Here is an 18666-nt window from a genome sequence, read left to right as displayed (position 1 = left end):
ATACCTGTCTATATAATGATATGCTACTATCCCTGTATGAAAAGCTATCTCAGTCATTATAGCTACATCTTATTCAAAATGCTGTGCAAAGTATAATTCCATTTTTCTATCCATGTTTTGACACTGTTAGTTGCTTCTTGAACTAAATGTTGTAGCATGCTCTTGCATCTGTAAATACATACATATACTTGGTTTTTAGCATATCCTTGTATCTGTAAATATGTTTTGTTCAGTTTACCATCAAAATGTAGAAGGGAAAACATTTTTAAACAAAAGACCAAACTACAATGTTGAAAACAAAAACAACATCTAGCCTAAATGTCGAACGTCAGAAGCACGATGATCAACATTCGACATACTAGACTTCTGGTTTTGAAAGTCCATATGTCCATTTGCATTTTAGCAGGAGAGCAAGCCACCCTGCACCCCCCACACCCCCTGAAAATTATATATACCAACTCTGAGATTGTACTACAGTGAAGAAACGGGTAAATTCCCTGATCCTCAATGTACCACGATCTCCATTCACAATGCCAACCTCATAATAATGAATCAAGCCTTACTTTGTCATTATGATTTCATTTTATTCTAGTTTGGCATTGTGAAACTTTGAAAATGTACTTTCAGACGCATGCTGTTTGAGAACAAGCCTTCAAAGCTTTGATGGCGAACTGCTTTACTCATTTCTGATGTGAACCTATTCATCCAGGCTGTGCCTGCAAATGGTCCATTGAGATAGCTGCACTACCCAAGTAAACAAATATAAATAAATACATAAATAAATAAATAAAAACAATAATCTCCCATAACTGAAATTCTAATTAGTATTTGAAAAAAAAAATCTTTCAAGAAAAAAGTCCTTTTAATTTTCACTTACCTCTCCTGCAAAATCAGAATCATGGTATGTCATTTTTTTCTCCTTCTTTTCTAGCTCCCAGTATTGACTATAATGCACCACCCAAACCCCAATGAGGGTACTTGTTCCAAATCCTACTTTTTGAGGCAGACAACAGAACTGAAAGATAACCGCTTAACTGCTGAATGGTTATCACCTTTAACTATTCTGAGTATTTTTTTTCCTAACTGCCTTTCCTCTAGCTGTCTAACAGAAAGCAGATTGCCAAAGCAAAGTCTACAATACCACTTACAGGTTCATGCTACAAAATACCTGCCCTGGCTATAGTGATTGAAAAGACCAGAATACTGTTGTATCGTCAGGCTTTTGCTAAACTAACAACGTCACAGCATCTGGGACTTATGCAGTGAAACCTTATTGTGTTCTTTCTGTCAGGTAGGTGACTTTAATCTCTTACTCCATTCTCTCCCCAGGTTCAGATCTTCCAGCATTTGGGACCAGTATTCAAATGAAGGCTGTAGAGGGACCACTAAGTACCTTTTCCAAAAGTGTCAGAGCTGGAAGCTCATGTTTCCGCTCAAATGGAAAAGTCATGCTACTTTTCATATGTTTCAGAACCTGTGGAAATGTCTTACTGGTATTTTATGTTTCATCCTGCTGTATAGCATGCTGACATTTAAAGTTTTCTTCTAGGCTAGTGACAGCAACATTTGCATGGCTTTCTTCTTTTATTATCAAACTAGTACCATAGCTATGCTTTATATTATTCATCAGTTCATTATAGTATTCAGTTTCTTCTCATACCTCACTTAATGTTCACAACAGTGCCTTAATTTACATAACTAAGTAGCAATCCTTTCTCTCGTTTTCTTTACTTTTCTTCTGCCTTCTTCACTCTTCCTCTCATGATCTTTTTAATCCCATATCTAACTTATGCACTTTCCATAACTTGGTTATACATTTTTTTAATTGCTAACCTATTCAAAGTTGATTTTTTTTCATTTTTACCAGACTTCTTTCATTTGATACACTTCATGCTGAAATATAAAAAAATAAAAACTGCTTTGCTAATTGCCGCTATTCTATACATCCATAAAGTATAGAAACATATGATGGCCACGGCTTCCCTACAGTTTTTCTTCACTTCATGCTACTTGTATCTTCATAGCCTTTTGGCTAAGATCAAGTATGTGGTATCATTTTTAACATGTATATACTGTAAAAGGAAATGTCTCTTTATCACTTGTTCTCAGGGCCGGTGTTAGCATTTTCGGGGCCCCCAGCAGATGTCAAGTTGGGGGCCCCGTAGGCACTTCCAGTCTAGATATCACCCTATCGCTGATACCCTGCCTAAGCAACCTTTTAGTTCATGCTGCAAACTGAATGACCTGTAGCTACAATGCTCTTAATTACAACAGACCTGTGCACCACACTAGGTTGGCCCATCTCACAAAGGGATATTATTTACAGATACTGGAATTTAATTGCACCAGTGATGCATTGCAGGAACTCTATGTACAGGTCTGGACTTAGGTGAAATGGTGTTCTAGGCCTACTGTTTCAGCCACCCAACACACTGTACCCTCCAATCTTCCCCTGATCACCCCCCCACCTTGAGCTTCCCATGCTATGCACATTACTTTTTTCTTCCTTTTCTCAAATTTTGCTTTACTCTTCAGCTTTGTCAAGAAGCCACATCTCCCTATATGCTCTGAAGTGCATTTTAAAGTTTTTTTTCTTTTTACACAACCTTTTCATCTAATGATGATTTGAATAGAAATTTTGATTAAGGAAAGAAATTGTGTTGCTGTTCAGCTTTAATTTTCCTTGCATCCTTTCAACACACCTTTCCTGACCAAGTAAGCACAGTAATAACCATTTAGGAAATAACTCAGTTAAGCCAGAGCCACGAGAAGCATTGGGTTATGCATGTTCTGAAATATATTTAGAGCATTTTACCAACTTTTTAATCCAGGTTGTACCAAAGGCTTAATGTTCAAAAATGACAAAATAGTGACTCACAATAAACTAACAAGCCAATTGTTGTCTGGATATACAGGTCCTATCTTGGAACTGACTTCCTCTCTAACCCCCCAAAAAAGACTTCCTGTGCATCCTTCTGGTGTTAGACTGTGATGAAAGCAGAGGTTCAAATTTCTAGTCATGTATTTCAAATGAATGCTGACATACATATACATAGCATGCCTCCTCATTCCTCATGAGTAAAGTGAAAAAAATAACTTTGTTGCTCCTAGACAGTACACTGCCCCTGCACAAACTATAGTAACCTTCTCTGTACACCTCTGAGGTTTGTCTGAAAAGTAAAAGAAAAGAATGAACACACTGTCCTCAGCCCAAACACAAGGTATAATAATCTCATGTGCACACTTCTAAGGTTTGACTGTGATGGCAATTAAAGAAGTAATAACCACAAAATCCACCCTCCTCCACACACACACACACACACACACACACACACACACACACACACACACACACACATATATACACACACACACATAACCTACAGCAGTTTTCTGTACACACACATGTCATCAGAGCTGGTTTTAGAATGGGTGCAGTAGAGAGCAGAGACCATTATCAGATTTATCCTAACAGGGTCATATCACCCTGTTCAGGTTAAAGAGCGTAATCAGAAAATTAATACATTTTTCCTCATTTTCCCCAACCAGCTACAGCTTTTGTGGGGCCCCCACACTGTCAAGGATGATTAAGAGAGCCCTGTGTTTCCATTTTTAGTCTGTGGAGTATGGGCTCCCAGACTCTTAGAACATCTAAGTGTCTGAATGTTCTGTGATATATTTTATTCATTACTTTTGAAATATAATTACTTGTTAGCTACATTTTTAACTGATACCCAGAAGAATAATGTCTGTGTCCTGGCATTACTGGGTGTGTGCACAGATAAAAATCACTGTTATTTTGCAGACACACACACACACACACACACACACACACACACACACACACACACACACACACACACACACACACACACACATGCATAAGCCATAGCAATACTAGTTTTGTACTTATTTCAACAAATAACAATACACTGTGCAAAACTGGTATTGTCACACCAGATCAGTGACTGCCATTTAGCAGTTGTCAAACAGCAGCTACAGTAAGTCACTTTTATTTACCTCCCCTGATTTTTCTCATGGCTTTGCTGTATCCTTTGTAAAAAGTTTGATTTGCTTGTAAATCATCCGGGATTACAGATAGTCAATAAATCCAGACATCAGAGTTTTATACTTTTTTGACCAAAAAATGAAAGCTGATGAAAAAGGTGTTATACTATTAAATTTTAAATTGAATTAATGTAATATTTGGAACATGTTCGTTATTTTGAGCCTTTATTCTGCTATTATAGGTATTGCAATTAATTCTTCTGCAAAGAAGTTGAAAGTTGCAGTAGCTGGTGTTCTACCAGTGTTTATAAAACTCTCTGAAAAAAGAAAACCATCCCTGAAGATCAGAAACATCAGCTTTTCTTAAAATCCAAGGTTTGCATGGAGAACAGTCACTCTGGGCTGCTGATCCCTCTAGTGCTTACCTTGCTTATGTTCATTGTCAGCTTTATACTAAGGGGGTCATATCACAGACCTGTTCAGGTTAAAGAGCAGAATCAGGAAATTAATACATTTTTTCTCCTCATTTTTCCCCAACCAGCAGCAGCTTTTGTAGGGCCCCCACACAGAGTCAAGGGTGATGAAGGGGGCCCCCTTGCAGCCATGGGTATTGCAAGTACCTAAATTTAGCTATGTTGTTCATTTTCGAGGGCTGAATGTTCACTAGCAGAGTTTAACTAAGCCAGAGGTACTATATCAGTGGTAAAATATTTAATGGAATTGTGAAGCCTGTTGCTTGATAAAACACTGTTACTATAACCAGAGATATCTTTGAATTTTATTAAGTACACAAGACTGTTGTACTAGCTTTTGTTGGTTTGACAGACCTGTTGCAAAATATCAGGGTAAAGCAACCTGTTGTGGTTGGGGGCCCCCCAGGAACAGGGGGCCCCCAGCGACCACAAGGTTTGCTGGTGCCTAAAGCCGGCTATGCTTGTTCTATGCAATAATCTTATCTTAAGCAAGTCATTTCCTCCTCCTTTTACATTTGTAGATCCTCTGATTCCCAATTTCTGCAAATACACATACATTAACAATAATTGTCCCAAGTAAATTCCAGGGTAAGAACTTTGTTCAGCATCCATACTTGCCATTTTATACGGCCTTTGTTACTAAGCCTCTCACTCTCTCCTCCCTAATGATGCTAACATACCATGCATAGGTTAGATCACACCTTACTACTTTTTTAAAAAAAATACTTCTGAATATTAGAAGTTTACCAGTATATCTTGTTGCAACCTTTGCATCAGCCATACATACATTTTTTTATTTCCCTGACTTGAGCCCTACGCCACCTTACAACCTTAACATCATCTGCATATATGATTGTTTTTATTTCTTGACTTTATAAATCAGGTTCAGCTCAGTCTAGGACCTCTTAAAATAAAGGGCTCAAAGACATGCTTGAATGAATTTTGAACTCATTTCTGCTTTCTTCCCCAAATATCAATTCCTACTGGCAAAACACTTCAAGTCGATACTATTGTCTCAAACAGAAAAAAAATAGATGTAAGTACCTTTGTTACTGCAGTGCCTGTTTATTCATCCATAACATAATCCCACGTAATCTGTCATGGTTATTTTGTACTTTCTGCTCATATGGTACCACTAATATTTCCTTCCTTTCTTAACTGTGCTAATTGTTTAAAGTACAGTTAGTCAAGTCATATTTCTGCAAAGTTGAAAAGTTATATCCTCACAGAATTTCAATATTGCAAAAGCTGTAGTTGGAATACATCTGTGAGTAATGCAACATTGGCTGAATAACTGTGAGACAAGAAGGCAGGATGCAGATGCAATTTGATGAATCTTACTAAAAGATAAGGGCTAATGGGATAAAGAAGGAACTCTATGTGTACATGATAAACACCAGTAAGATAGCTGGGGGTCAAAACAGGAGGAGTGCCCCAGTGGCACAGATGAAGACAGCAACACTACATTATTATGCTGCAGCTGTCTCACTGCCATTGAAGTAGGCAGTCTACTTATCCTATATGAAGGCAATTAAAAAGACATGGAGCAAGTTAGCGGTGAAATGTACTCTTAATGAACTTTCAGCCCTAATTACCTAGCAGTAAATAATCATATCTTCATGATAAGTTTCCTGAATAATAAAGCCACTTTCATCACCACTACAACCACTGTCAGTGACCAAAAATCAGTGATTTATTGATAGTAGATATGACATTCCAGATAGTCTTATCCATTCATCTGCAAATGCACTCTAAACTCTATGATAGGCATGCCTCTTTGGGGGACAGCATTGGCATAAAACAGAAGCTTCTGATACTCATATATATGAAAAGCAACAAAAGAGGGCATATTATGTTATCTACCGGGCACTATAGGTTGCAGAAGATGTAGGCTTCTCACTCTTTCCTCAGACCTTATTTTCAAGGTGCTTTTTACTCCATACTGACAACTATCAAGCCTTCCTCCAGCGGAATATAAGCTCATTTGTTTCCTACATGCCAAGTATCAGTCCCAGTGATAACAGGATGTTCAAAGGGAACTGTCATACAGGCAGTAATGAAGGACCCCCCCCCCACACCTATGGCCATTCCTACCATACTCTGCTGTGGAGAAGGTGCTCTCATCTTGGCACCCTGAGGGTCTGAAGTCAACCCTTGTTTGTGTTTCTTAATGGACCCTAATTATCCTCAGGCCAAGGAAATACTCAGTCCCACTCCCATTTGCCAGTCTCTATCTCCATGCCGCTTGTTGTAGATGTGAGAACAATGGACCCCCAATGCCCTATTACCATGTGCTGGAATATGTAGGCAAAAAACTTCCATCACCTGCTAAGGTGGCCCTGGGTACACCAGTTCTAAGTCAGCCCACTGCAGACTTGCCTCTGCCCATCAATTTGAGGCCATTCATCTTTGGAGCAGTATGTCTGGCCAGCTGAAAATACCAACCCTCCCACTCAGGAAGTGCACACCCATCCTGCCTGCCTGCACCATCAAATATCTGAGCCACTAATTGAACTCAAGTTGTCTGAACCATAGTCAGGGCTTCATCCTTCTATGTTACTTGTACAGGCCATCTTTCAGGCCTTTGAGAAAGCCTGCACAATTGCAGCATGCTTTGAGTTTCCACCAGATATTTGTAAGGGATTATAGTTTCTTTTGGGAGAGATATTATGAAAAAATATATAGTATGCCAGTCCCTTCCAGCTGTATATTATTAGAATAATAACATATGCAGCACTTCATAATCTGTCTATCCTGCATACCATGCCATGCTCAGACCCACAGATGTTCTGCTTGTCATGGAATCATTCTTGTCTGTTATGCTGGAGGTCTATGGTGTTGCAGCAAAGTGGATTAGGAAAAATGATGTCTTTGGCAAGATGTTACAATACCTAGGACAAAAGTTGGGTAGTCTTGGTGTAAGCCTGCATACCACCTTCAGTTTGGTGTGTGTGTGATTTTTTAATGGAGGGGCTGGCAGTCATGCACAGCACAACTGAGGCCTGGCATAACAAAATGAAGACCTTTCATTGATGTCCACACGTCTGCATGTTAGATGTTATCATTTCAGCATGTGGAGCAGAAAGTCACAGGCACTGTGTGCATGAATTTCTGCCATGGTGCTTTATCAGCACCATTGTCACAAAAACAAAAAAAAACTAAAAGCTACATGGACTGAATAATGTCAGCTCTGCAGCATCAAGATCAATCTACATTAGCTGAGTTTTTGGATGCTATCGTCATGGCATTGCACAACTGGTCTGTATCTTGCTACAACTATATGAACGCACAACATGGTCTCTGTGTTGTCCTTGTCTTTGTCATGCTGCATTACCTTACTTGGCTTCCTATACCTCCTGGCCATTGTTCTCCAGTCATGTACAGACTTTCTTTAAACCCTAAATCACTCGCATTCCAAGAGCCGGTAAGCAAATATATTATGGTTAAGCCAACTTAATTGTCCAGATTTTCACAGAACATCCAGATTTTTCTCTCATTTTTTTTTTTTTTTTTTTTGCTCTTCAGAGAATTTGTGGTTTTCTGGTAAATCATAAAGGACTGAAGTCAATAAATAATGATATACATTTAAGTTTCAGAGTTCAGATCCTTCAGAAAATGCATGCTAACACAAATCCTGTTATTCTAGCAACTTTCTAAATGTATAAGAGCAATATTTCAAATGTGCCCTTATTTTGGGGTTTTTGTCCCTCCATTATTTTAGGCTTTGTCTAGATTTCTTCAACTAAGAAGTTGAAAGGTATGCATGTACCAATATTTACATTCATAGACTTTGCTGATATTTGTTATTTTCTTCTGTACATGTCCTTCCATAAATCGTAGATCCAGTGTTCACTGTCATTTTTTTATTCATTCTTATACTCAGTTTAAACCATAAGGGTGACACTGTTGGATTGCCCCAACATTGTTTTAGTTTCCGTATCAGTTGGTGTCTATTCTGTTAATGATTCCTCAGCCACCATAAGTCCTTTGTTCTTATCACCCTGGTCTTTAAAAATTGATGAAATTTAACATGTCATCACTTTTGTATGCAAACTGTATTTCCATTGACATATGCAAGTATGTTATATTTTGATGAAACAGGCATTGGTGAAGCCATATCACAATGGTGTGGCTTGACTAAGGTTGACTCAATCAGTTCATAATCTCACAAAGAACCAAATCCCATGCTAATTCCATAATAAATAATATTGTATCACTAATTGTTACTATTGTGTCAAATATGTTTCTGTTCACCTTCTGGTACCACTTACTATTATTCTGTAATGTTTTAAATAAAAGTTTAGAGACACTGTTTAAAGTTCCTACTACCCTTTCTTAAAATGATCATCCATCTTTCTAGCATTCTTCATTTATATTGCAGTAATTGCTAATAAAAATGCAATGTAACCATTCCTGTATATGTTTGTTTGTATGTGTGTGTGTGTGTGTGTGTGTGTGTGTGTGTGTGTGTGTGTGTGTGTGTGTGTGTGTGTGTGTGTGTGTGTGTGTGTGTGTGTGTGTGTGTGTGTGTGTGTGTGTGTGTGTGTGTGTGTGTGTGTGTGTGTGCGTGTGTGTGCGTGTGTGTGCGTGTGTTGTGTGTGTGTGTGTGTGTGTGTGTGTGTGTGTGTGTGTGTGTAGTGCCATTAAGATGATAAGTTTATGGTAGCCATAAGGACAGCTATCCAAAACATCCAGCATTTTCATGGCAGATATTTGGAAGTAGATTGCAAGGACTTTCTTGCAGCTGATCCTCAGCAGCATTCCCAGTTCTTTCTTAAACCAAAGTCAGTAGCATCACAGACAGATGCTTTGCTTCTTCGCCAATATGCTGACAACCACTCCTCCATCTCCTTATAAAACTCAGTAGTTTCCCATTCAAACCAGCTATCTTTACTTAGACATTTAGTTAAAACTTTGGTTGGGATTCACAGGTTAGTGTGTTGCTCCGAGCAACCTAGTGTGATAACAACTATGTTCAGGGTGTGGGTAAGTCTAAGACACAGAAGGTGTTGCTGCTAAATGGCAAAGATAACATGGTATGCCATGCATGCAAATAATTGCATAATGACATGCAAACAAGGCACCCATTGTGAATGGGTTACTTAGATTAAGTAAATGAAGCAACCCAAAATGGAAGATCGCTTCTGATTTATATAAAGTAATGATATTGCATGGTGGCACATACCCATTTGGAGTGCAGAGATTCATGGTGTACATGATGGAACCATGCTAGGAACAGCAGTAGCAGTAGTCCAGTTACATGTGTGGGAAGTTACTGCAAGAGTCAATGTTCACAATGTACAACCATCAGTACCAACAGAGGAGGTACAGAAAGCACCTAACATATCACCAGCTGACAGGCCAATGGATTGCAAATGATTTCTGTATGGACACAGATACTGTATGGGACATAGACACACTCTGTCTCTCACAAGAAGAATCAAAGTGAATGCGTGTTATGCATATTCTTGTGAATAGAAAGATATGTGCAGCTTCCATTCAATGACCAAGAGGGGCATGTCATGCATATTGCAGGCATTAGTTTCACAAATCATAAATCAAGGTTTTGACCTTTTTCTACAACATGCAGTGACATATATATGGTTTCCCATGACAGAACAGGAGAGAACTTGCTTCAAGAGGTCCTTTTTAAGACAACTCTTTTTCTTAAGTTCCTTGTAGCACAGGTAGGGGGGCACAATAACAGGAATTTACAACACTATTATATGGGATAGGGTCATGGGAGGTGAACTTGGTAGCCACTTACTCTGAGAGGTGATGAACTGCCAGAGATCATATCCTCCAGTGATGGGGTTGTGCTGTCAGGAGATGACCATTGCAAGTGTCCATTGAGTTGTCTTGCAGTGTCATGGTTCAATGTGGCCATGACAGGGACAAATCCAAATATCCCAACCCTTACCTAACATCTGCCAAAACATTAACCCCCTTTGGTGATACCCCCCAACCCACTACTCATCCCTTCAGTCTCCTCTGCAATCACCACAACACCACCTTCCATCAGATTAAAAGCTCTTATTCAAACAAGCATCCTAAGCCCAGACTTTTCCTTCATCATATGAAATTCCAAACCACAGGCAATAAAATAGATGAGGTACATGCTTGGTTGCATTCCACCCCCACCCCCAATATTTTACTTTTAATCAAAACTTGGTTATACCTGAACATTAAGAATGATGAAGTGCTTCAGCCAGGGTATAGTATCTTGCCAATGGATAGATCACACAAAAAAGCAGGGAATGTAGCAGTTTTATACAATACTATATTGTCACTTCCACCAAACTTAGTCTGCCCTCCTTCCTTCATCAATGTTGAAATATTTTTCCTCTTAAAATCAGTGTTCACAAAAATGTCTGTCTCATCACTACTGACAATCCCACAGGTAACAGGAACCAAACTTTAGAGAACATTCTATCCACCAATATAAACCAAGAAACCATCATTCTAGGTGGTTTAAATACTGACTGGCAATCTATTTCCACATCTAACTCTACCTCTGTCATAATTCTATATGACTCATTACCTCTCCAACCAGATACAGCAAACAGTCTTATACCTCTACTATTTTAGGCTGGGCCCTAAATCCGTCCAAGTACAATGATCTCCTCTGGTATCTACCCAAAACTGTGAGTGAGCACCTCCCAATCTTTCTTAAAAAATGCAATCTCACCTCCTCCCACAAACACTAACTACACACAAATGAGACAAATTTAACTCCATCCCTTGGCTCACAAATATTACTAAACAACTTATGAGAGCCAGAAATCCTGGTTTCATAATGAAACAGACAACAGTCTTCAAACCTTGAAAGAGCTCTGTAATTACACCAAAAAATCAATTTTGTATCTGACAAAAAAAAAAAAAAAGTCACTACACTTCAATCCGGTGTACCCAGAACCCCAAACAATTCTAGTCCTCTGTTAACTATTTATTATATCCTGGCCACCCAGCTCAACCAACCTTTACTACCAACAACTATACTGAACTTATTTCTAACAACCGCAGCTCACACATCATACATTCAGTCATTTTCCTCATAAACAACCATCTGCCTTTCCCCTCTCCATCCCCACTAAACTATTCTCTAAAATCCAGGTCTTTCACATCAACCCTTTTCCTATCTTTACCATCAAAAATCACTTCATAAGCTAAAACTCTCTAGACTCACTACTGACAATCTTCTATCAGAATGCATTAGCATGGCAGCCAGTCCTTTAGCATTCCCTATCTCTGTACTCATAAATAAATCTAGCTAACAAAACTGTGCACTGATTATCTTAAAAAGTCACTAAATATTCCCTTAGACAAAGGAAGGGACTCTACTGAATTCTGAAATTACTGCCCTATAGCCATTCTTTCTCCACTATCAAAAATCCTTGAAAAGTGTATACAGCCTCAATTTCTTAAGCACTTAATAGATAATAACTCCCACTTCTCTGACCAGCATGGCTTCAGGCTGCACAATATCACTACCACAGCTCTCCTTAATGTTGCGCATCATATCAATCTCCACAGGGACTCTGGAAACTTTGTTTCCTCTCTATCCCTTGATTTATATGAGGTGTTTGACACAGCAACCCATCACATCTTCTGCACAGATGATCTTCAGCAAGCTTTGATACCCCCCCCCCCTCTCCTGGTTCCACAACTACCTCTGTAACAGGCTACAGACAGTAAAATTGCAGAAATAACAATCACCATTTCTGCCCATCTCAGCTGGAGTGCTATGCCACAAAGCTTGCCTATCTCAGCTGGAGTGCCACAAGGATCAGTCTTGGGCCCCATACTTTTTAACATTTTCATTAATGACTTCTACTCATGATAGTGACACAACTGTCATTCATTATGCTGATGATGCTACACTGATAACCACAACTATGTCCCTCCTAGAACTTCAGGAAAGACCCTGGGCCAGATTCATTAATGCCTATACTATGTTTACATGATCTATATTCAAGAACATCCCTACCTCAATTTTTGTGCTTTCTAGTGACTCAGAAAGATTACACTAAGTGTAAATGTAGTCTACACTTAGTAGTGACCTGTTACTCAGTAAGCAAATGAAAATTAGGAGGAAGAAGGTGTGAGTTATGCTTGTATTGTCTGTTCTTTCAGAAATGTGTACACTTATTGTACACTTATTGTACACTTAATGTAGGCATTAATGTACCCAGGGCCCCGTTTTTTTTCTTCTGTAGAAATCTGACATCAACAATTCTCACCTACCACTGAATGCTAAGAAAACTAAGTTATTGATTTTCACATCAAAGTTTGCATCCTATGAAAAATAATCTCTTTATCATCTCAGCAAACAACTCTACTATCAAACGTATATCCCATACAAAGCTGCTTGGCATCATTGTAGATAACCATCTAAAGTCTGATATTAAAATACAGCAAGCTATAAAATCTACAGAAAAAAATGGACTGCAATGCTTCATGTGTAGCTTAGACTGTATGTACCAAGCAATTTGCTACAGTTTAAAAGTGGAAAAAAAAAAATAATTTTTTTAACTAAACCGGAGTGCCACTGCACTCTGTGCAGGGTATAAACTGTAGTTTACTACAGTTTAAAAGAGAAAAGATTTTTTTTAACTAAAACCTGTGTGCTGTAGCATTCTGTGTAGGCAGGGTATAAAGTGTAGCAACTGTGTGCTACAGTTTAAAAAAAAATAAATGCTTTTTTGTTTTAATAGATTGCATTGAAGGAAGGTCAGGAGCAGGGCGCAGAAATGGGACCTGAATGGCTAGGGCAGGAGGGAAGGGGTCCGTGTCTCCCATATATCTACCTGGTTGGTCTGCCAGTAGAAGGAATAGCCAGCTGCATTTCTGACTGATGTTATAAGGGAAGATGAAACATATTGGGATGTGGAAGAAGTGGTTATATTTGTAAGGATAAGATCAGGGGTATTGTTGTTGCCTGGGATAGTTAACTAAATTGTACAAGGGAGTACATTCTCCAATCATGATATGTCTTTGTAATAGCTTGAATAAAGGAATGACAGTACACTTAGACTATGACCTTTGTTTTTTTAACCTTTTGTACATAATGACGGAACATTTTTAGAACATACATTATTTTAAATAACACAAAAACAAGAAACAAGTGCAACCCAAAAAGGAAAGCAATAAAATCCAAAAGCACTTGTGAAGCAGTGTGTCCAGTGCAAAATAAGTAATTTATTAAAAGGCCAGCAAAAAAACATTTTTCTTGGCCTTTTAATAAATTGCTTATTTTGCACTGGACGTGCTGCTTCACAAGTGCTTTTGGATTTTATTATTATAAATTAATTATAAAAAACATTTTGTTTCCTTTTGTTATTTCATAACATAAAGAGAGTCTTTTCTTAGTACGCAGTGATTTCTGTAACGATTCTTTATATATACAGTACATAATGAAGATGGATTTTGTCCCTGAAATATGTCACAACCACACAGCCATTTATTTTCAGCACAATGCAGACCTTCTCAGATCACAATAGATTGTAATCTCCTTTGCTGACATCTCCTTTGATGCATAATTCCTGTTTTCATCTTGTTTCTCTGAGGTTTTTTACCTCTTTCTTTTGATTCTCTTCTGCTTTTGTTTCTCCTTGGTCCTATCTTTTATGTCTGACCTCTGCTACTTCCAGAATGGGTCTGGAGTCCAACAACCCCCTTTGTAGCTTTCACACGTCTAGATGATAAATGTGCCCTGTCCCCCGGTGGAATCTATTGTTTGTTGATATTACTGTGCTTTACCAGAAATTCACCTCTGGTTTAGGACCCTTTGTTTAGCACTCTGGTCCCCCATGGATTGGGTCAACATGTAAATGTTCTGCTCATTATACCGTCTCAGTAGCCAGGCTGGCGGAAAAGGACATCCTGGGACAATGTAGCAACTGTCTCCTGTCTACTGACAACAACCTTATTCTTAAGCAGACTGACACTGTATATGAGAGATGTAATTATATTATGTATTTGGAGCAAAGCCCTCGCATAATGACACTGATATCTCCAAACAGGTTACCAGTAATACACACACTACACTTACTGATGGATCAGACACATAAATTCACATATGCTGAAGCTCTTAAATGCAATCTACCCAAACTTTAAAGGCTGCCCATGTGATGTCCTCTGCAACCTCTCAAACACGGTACAAACACAACACTATCCAGGACACATACAACCACTCCATCCCTTGGCTCACAAATATCATCTCACAATGTCTAACCCTCTAAGCCCTTAAGGCAAACTACCAAACAACCCAATATATTGGTCATTGGCGATTGTATTGTGTGACATACTGATGCCCCACTCTCCAGGCTGAGCAAGTAGATAGTTACAGTCAGTTGCCTATTAGGAGCAAAAATACACCAGATCACACATGTACTGAGGACATTGAACCACAACTACCAGTAAGAATCTGTCATAGTCCATGTGGGTGTTAATGATCTGAGATTTAACTTCCTTGACTATATGGTAACATACATGATGAGCTCTCAGAGTATGTGTCCCAGAGAGGTATAAGCCTAGTATTGAACAGCATTCTACTTTCTCTAATGATGATACCACAATATAAAAAGAAGATGGTTGACCTTAGCAATTGGCTTAGTTACTGGCTTCATTGTAAATGTGTCCAGTATTTGTCAGCTTGGATGAACATGATTGACAGACCATGCTACTTTGTCAGGGATTGTCTGCATCTGTCCCAGCCAGGCATTCGGATATTAGCCACAACATTATCTTCCCCTACAATGCCATTTTTAGGTAATGCCAGCATAATAAACCTTCCAACACAGTAAGTTCTACTAGAGATAAACTAAAGGTGCTTCTGCTCAATGCCAGTAGTCTCAATAAGAGGCTCCACTCACTGGAAGCACTCCTCACCTATGACAGTGTTGACATCTGTGTAGTTACTGAAACATGGTTTAAAGCCATGGAAGGCACCCCAACAGTGCAAGGCTATAATGCCTTTCACACATTTAGACCAGCTAGTGCACACAAAAGAACAGGCAGAGATGTATCAATCTGCATATAAAGTAAGCACACTTCAATAATATGACACAGTTGGGCTAATCCATGTTCAACTAACTTTAGGTAAATCCAGTATCATAGCCTTGCTAGCTATAGTTCCCTGTCTATGATCCAGGATTATGATACCATGTACTTGAATGTACTGGAGTTACTCACTTTTCAGCCCATCACCATATTCTTTGGTGATTTCAACTATCCCACCACAAACTAGGATAAGTACACAATCACTGACATGCAGGCTCAAAGATTCCTGGATTTTGTCAATGCAAATATCCTGGAACAGCTAGTCTACACACCTGCTAGGGTTGCAAATATTCTGGATCTGATACAAATATGAGGGAATGTTGCACTCCCCTAGTGTAAAGTCCTTACTGATCAGATCAGATCACAGAGCAGTTACCCATGAAATAAAAATAAAATCCAAACTCCCAGCAAACCCTGGAACCTTTAAAAACCTCACCAAGGTTAACTATATTCTATTAAGCGATGGTATAGCTAAATTCCAACCCCCCCCCCCCTTCCAAAACTCAGAGAGCACTGTGGCCTATGTGGAAGTGTCTATGAAAACCCTTTAGAAGAATGTAAATAACTGAATAGAAACAGCAGTACAAAACAGAAACAAACTTAGGACAAGCTCAGAAAACAGGCCTCCTCAATGGACCCCAATATAAATAGGTTGTATAACAAAAGCAAGAAAATTATATCCAAAAATAGGAAAGGCTATTCCAAACAGGCAAAAAAAAAAAAACTTTTTCTAATCATAGGGACTAATCAAGTCCACCAAAGCCTCCCAGGAAAATAGCCTCCCAGGCTAAAGAAAACCATAAGACATATTTCAGTAATATATGCAACCTTAAGAGGAACACATGATAAGTTGATGAACTAATAGTAAAAGGAAGCTCCTATACCAAATCAGAGGATATAGCAAATTTTCTGGTCAATAAATTTAGATCTGGTTTCACCCCTATCACCGCCAGTTACCTCCCCAGGATATATCCTCTACCACCACCCCCCCAACTACTACTAAAGAACATGTCCTCACTACATTCTCCAAAGCTAAAAACACTGCATTGATGGATCACAATAATATCCCAGCAAGCCTTCTAAATGTCTTGAAATATCAGGCTCACTAGAATTTCTCTTCAACCACAACATGCATATAGGCTTTATCCCAAGGGAATGGAGGACTAAAAGGGTCATCCTTCTACACAAAGGGGGGCCATCAACAGACCCAGGGAACTACATAACATATATTTGACTACTCTTATATGCAAGGCCATGGAAAAAAAATATATCATGGGCCCTATAAACAAAGACATAGGAAATCTTCAAACATTGGACCCATCCCAGTTGAGTTACATAAAGCTTGAGTCATACCTACTAAACTTGGTGGACTTCTTTGAGAAAGTCACTAGAGCTATGGACGTGGGCAAAAGAGTGCATACTGCCTACATTGACCTGGCAAAGGCATTTGGCACAGTATCTCACTTGGGTATTACAGACATAAATTTAAGCATAAATCCATGTCACCAGATAGGTAGTGAAGTGGCTCATAGATTGGACACATGACGTTAGGGTGGAGGAATCCAGCTTTACCAAGAGGGCTGTTACTAGTGATGTCCCACAGGGCTCAGTACTGGGAAGTTTCCTGCTCAGAATACACTTCTCTGAAGTCAAGGCAAACGTAGAGGACCTTTGACTTAACGAATTAGCTGAAGACTGCAAGCTGGATGCAATCACTGAATCCTCCAAATATGTAGATATCCTCCTGGAGGGCCTGACATAGACAAATAAATGGTACCATAGCCACAACTTAAAACTCAATGAAAAAAATGCATAGTTATATGCTTTGAGAAGATGACCCCCCCCCTCGCAAATTACAGCATTGATAACACTATCCCAGAGCAGACCCAGTGAAAAGGGACTTGGGAACTCAAGTTGACAGTAACCTGAACTTTGATCACCATGTGCCCATGGTGGTGAGAACATTCTTCTATATAGCACAACTTATAAGTAATGGCACATCATCTAGATTTAAGGATATCAAACTCCCACTATGCTCAGCCCTCATTAGATCAATAATTAAGTAAATGAACCTTTCACCATGTACCTGACCAGGCATTTGCAAAAGCAGGAGTAGCCACAGAGGTTCCTCACTAAAGGAATACATGGTGTAAAAAAATATGTCCTAAATGGATTACCTCAAAGCACTGTCCCTATACTGAGTCTCATATGGACTACCGACGGGTGATTTATACCTAACCTACAAGGCATTGTTTAATCCAACCCTGATGGATCTGCTACACATTTGTAAAACAAACAGCATTAGTTTTACCCGATCCAAGGATCTAAACTTTGTCTGTGACAAAAATAAAACAAGTTGGAGGGACAAGTATGTGCCAGAGATTACACCTTCTCTGGAACAAACTCACAATTTATATGAAGCAGAGCTCTTCCCTAGGCTTATTCCAATGCAGTCTGGGCCAACGGATGGGAAATCAGAAATTTACACCTGGCTTGTCACCTGTGTCCCTTATAGACAGGGGCAACTTGTAGATTCCCTAAGACACAGGCATATGCCAAACCCATTCAAGTCCTTGGCCATTGCTAATTGGGAAATTTGGAACATGAATGGATAGGTTAAAAAAGCTCTAGGGATGTTAGCCTAGTATCCTCCTATAATCCTGTAGATTATAGGTATTTAAAAATTACTATAAAATATCATGGGAATGCATGGCCATGCTTCTAAAGATCCTCATAGATCAATAGCTTAGTAAGTACCTGAACCTATGAAAATGAACGCACCTGGGATTAGTACTACTGGCTAGTGGTTTAAAGTAACTTTGTTTGCAGTCTTTCTCTGCAGGTATCCTTTGACAAGCACCAGTTTATGGCTTTCATAAAGGGGACAGATAGGACAGTTGGAAAACTAAGAACAAGAGCAGACAAGGGAAACACAGGAGGATTACATAAGAGAGCTGTGCTAGATGAGATGGAAGAGATACAGAAAAAGAAAAACCTGTTTAGGGCTGTGCCCTGCACCATCACAGAAGTTACTTTGGCCAGAGTCTAAAGCAGAACGATGCCTATAATATGAAATTGAGAGTACTTGGGTGTGATGCACACTCTGTGCAGTATGAGTGTAGCT

Source organism: Protopterus annectens, chromosome 3.part0 (assembly GCF_019279795.1).
Source record: "Protopterus annectens isolate FY-2018-M chromosome 3.part0, PAN1.0, whole genome shotgun sequence".
In the NCBI taxonomy this organism is placed as follows: domain Eukaryota; kingdom Metazoa; phylum Chordata; order Ceratodontiformes; family Protopteridae; genus Protopterus; species Protopterus annectens.
This window is presented reverse-complemented; position numbering follows the sequence as displayed.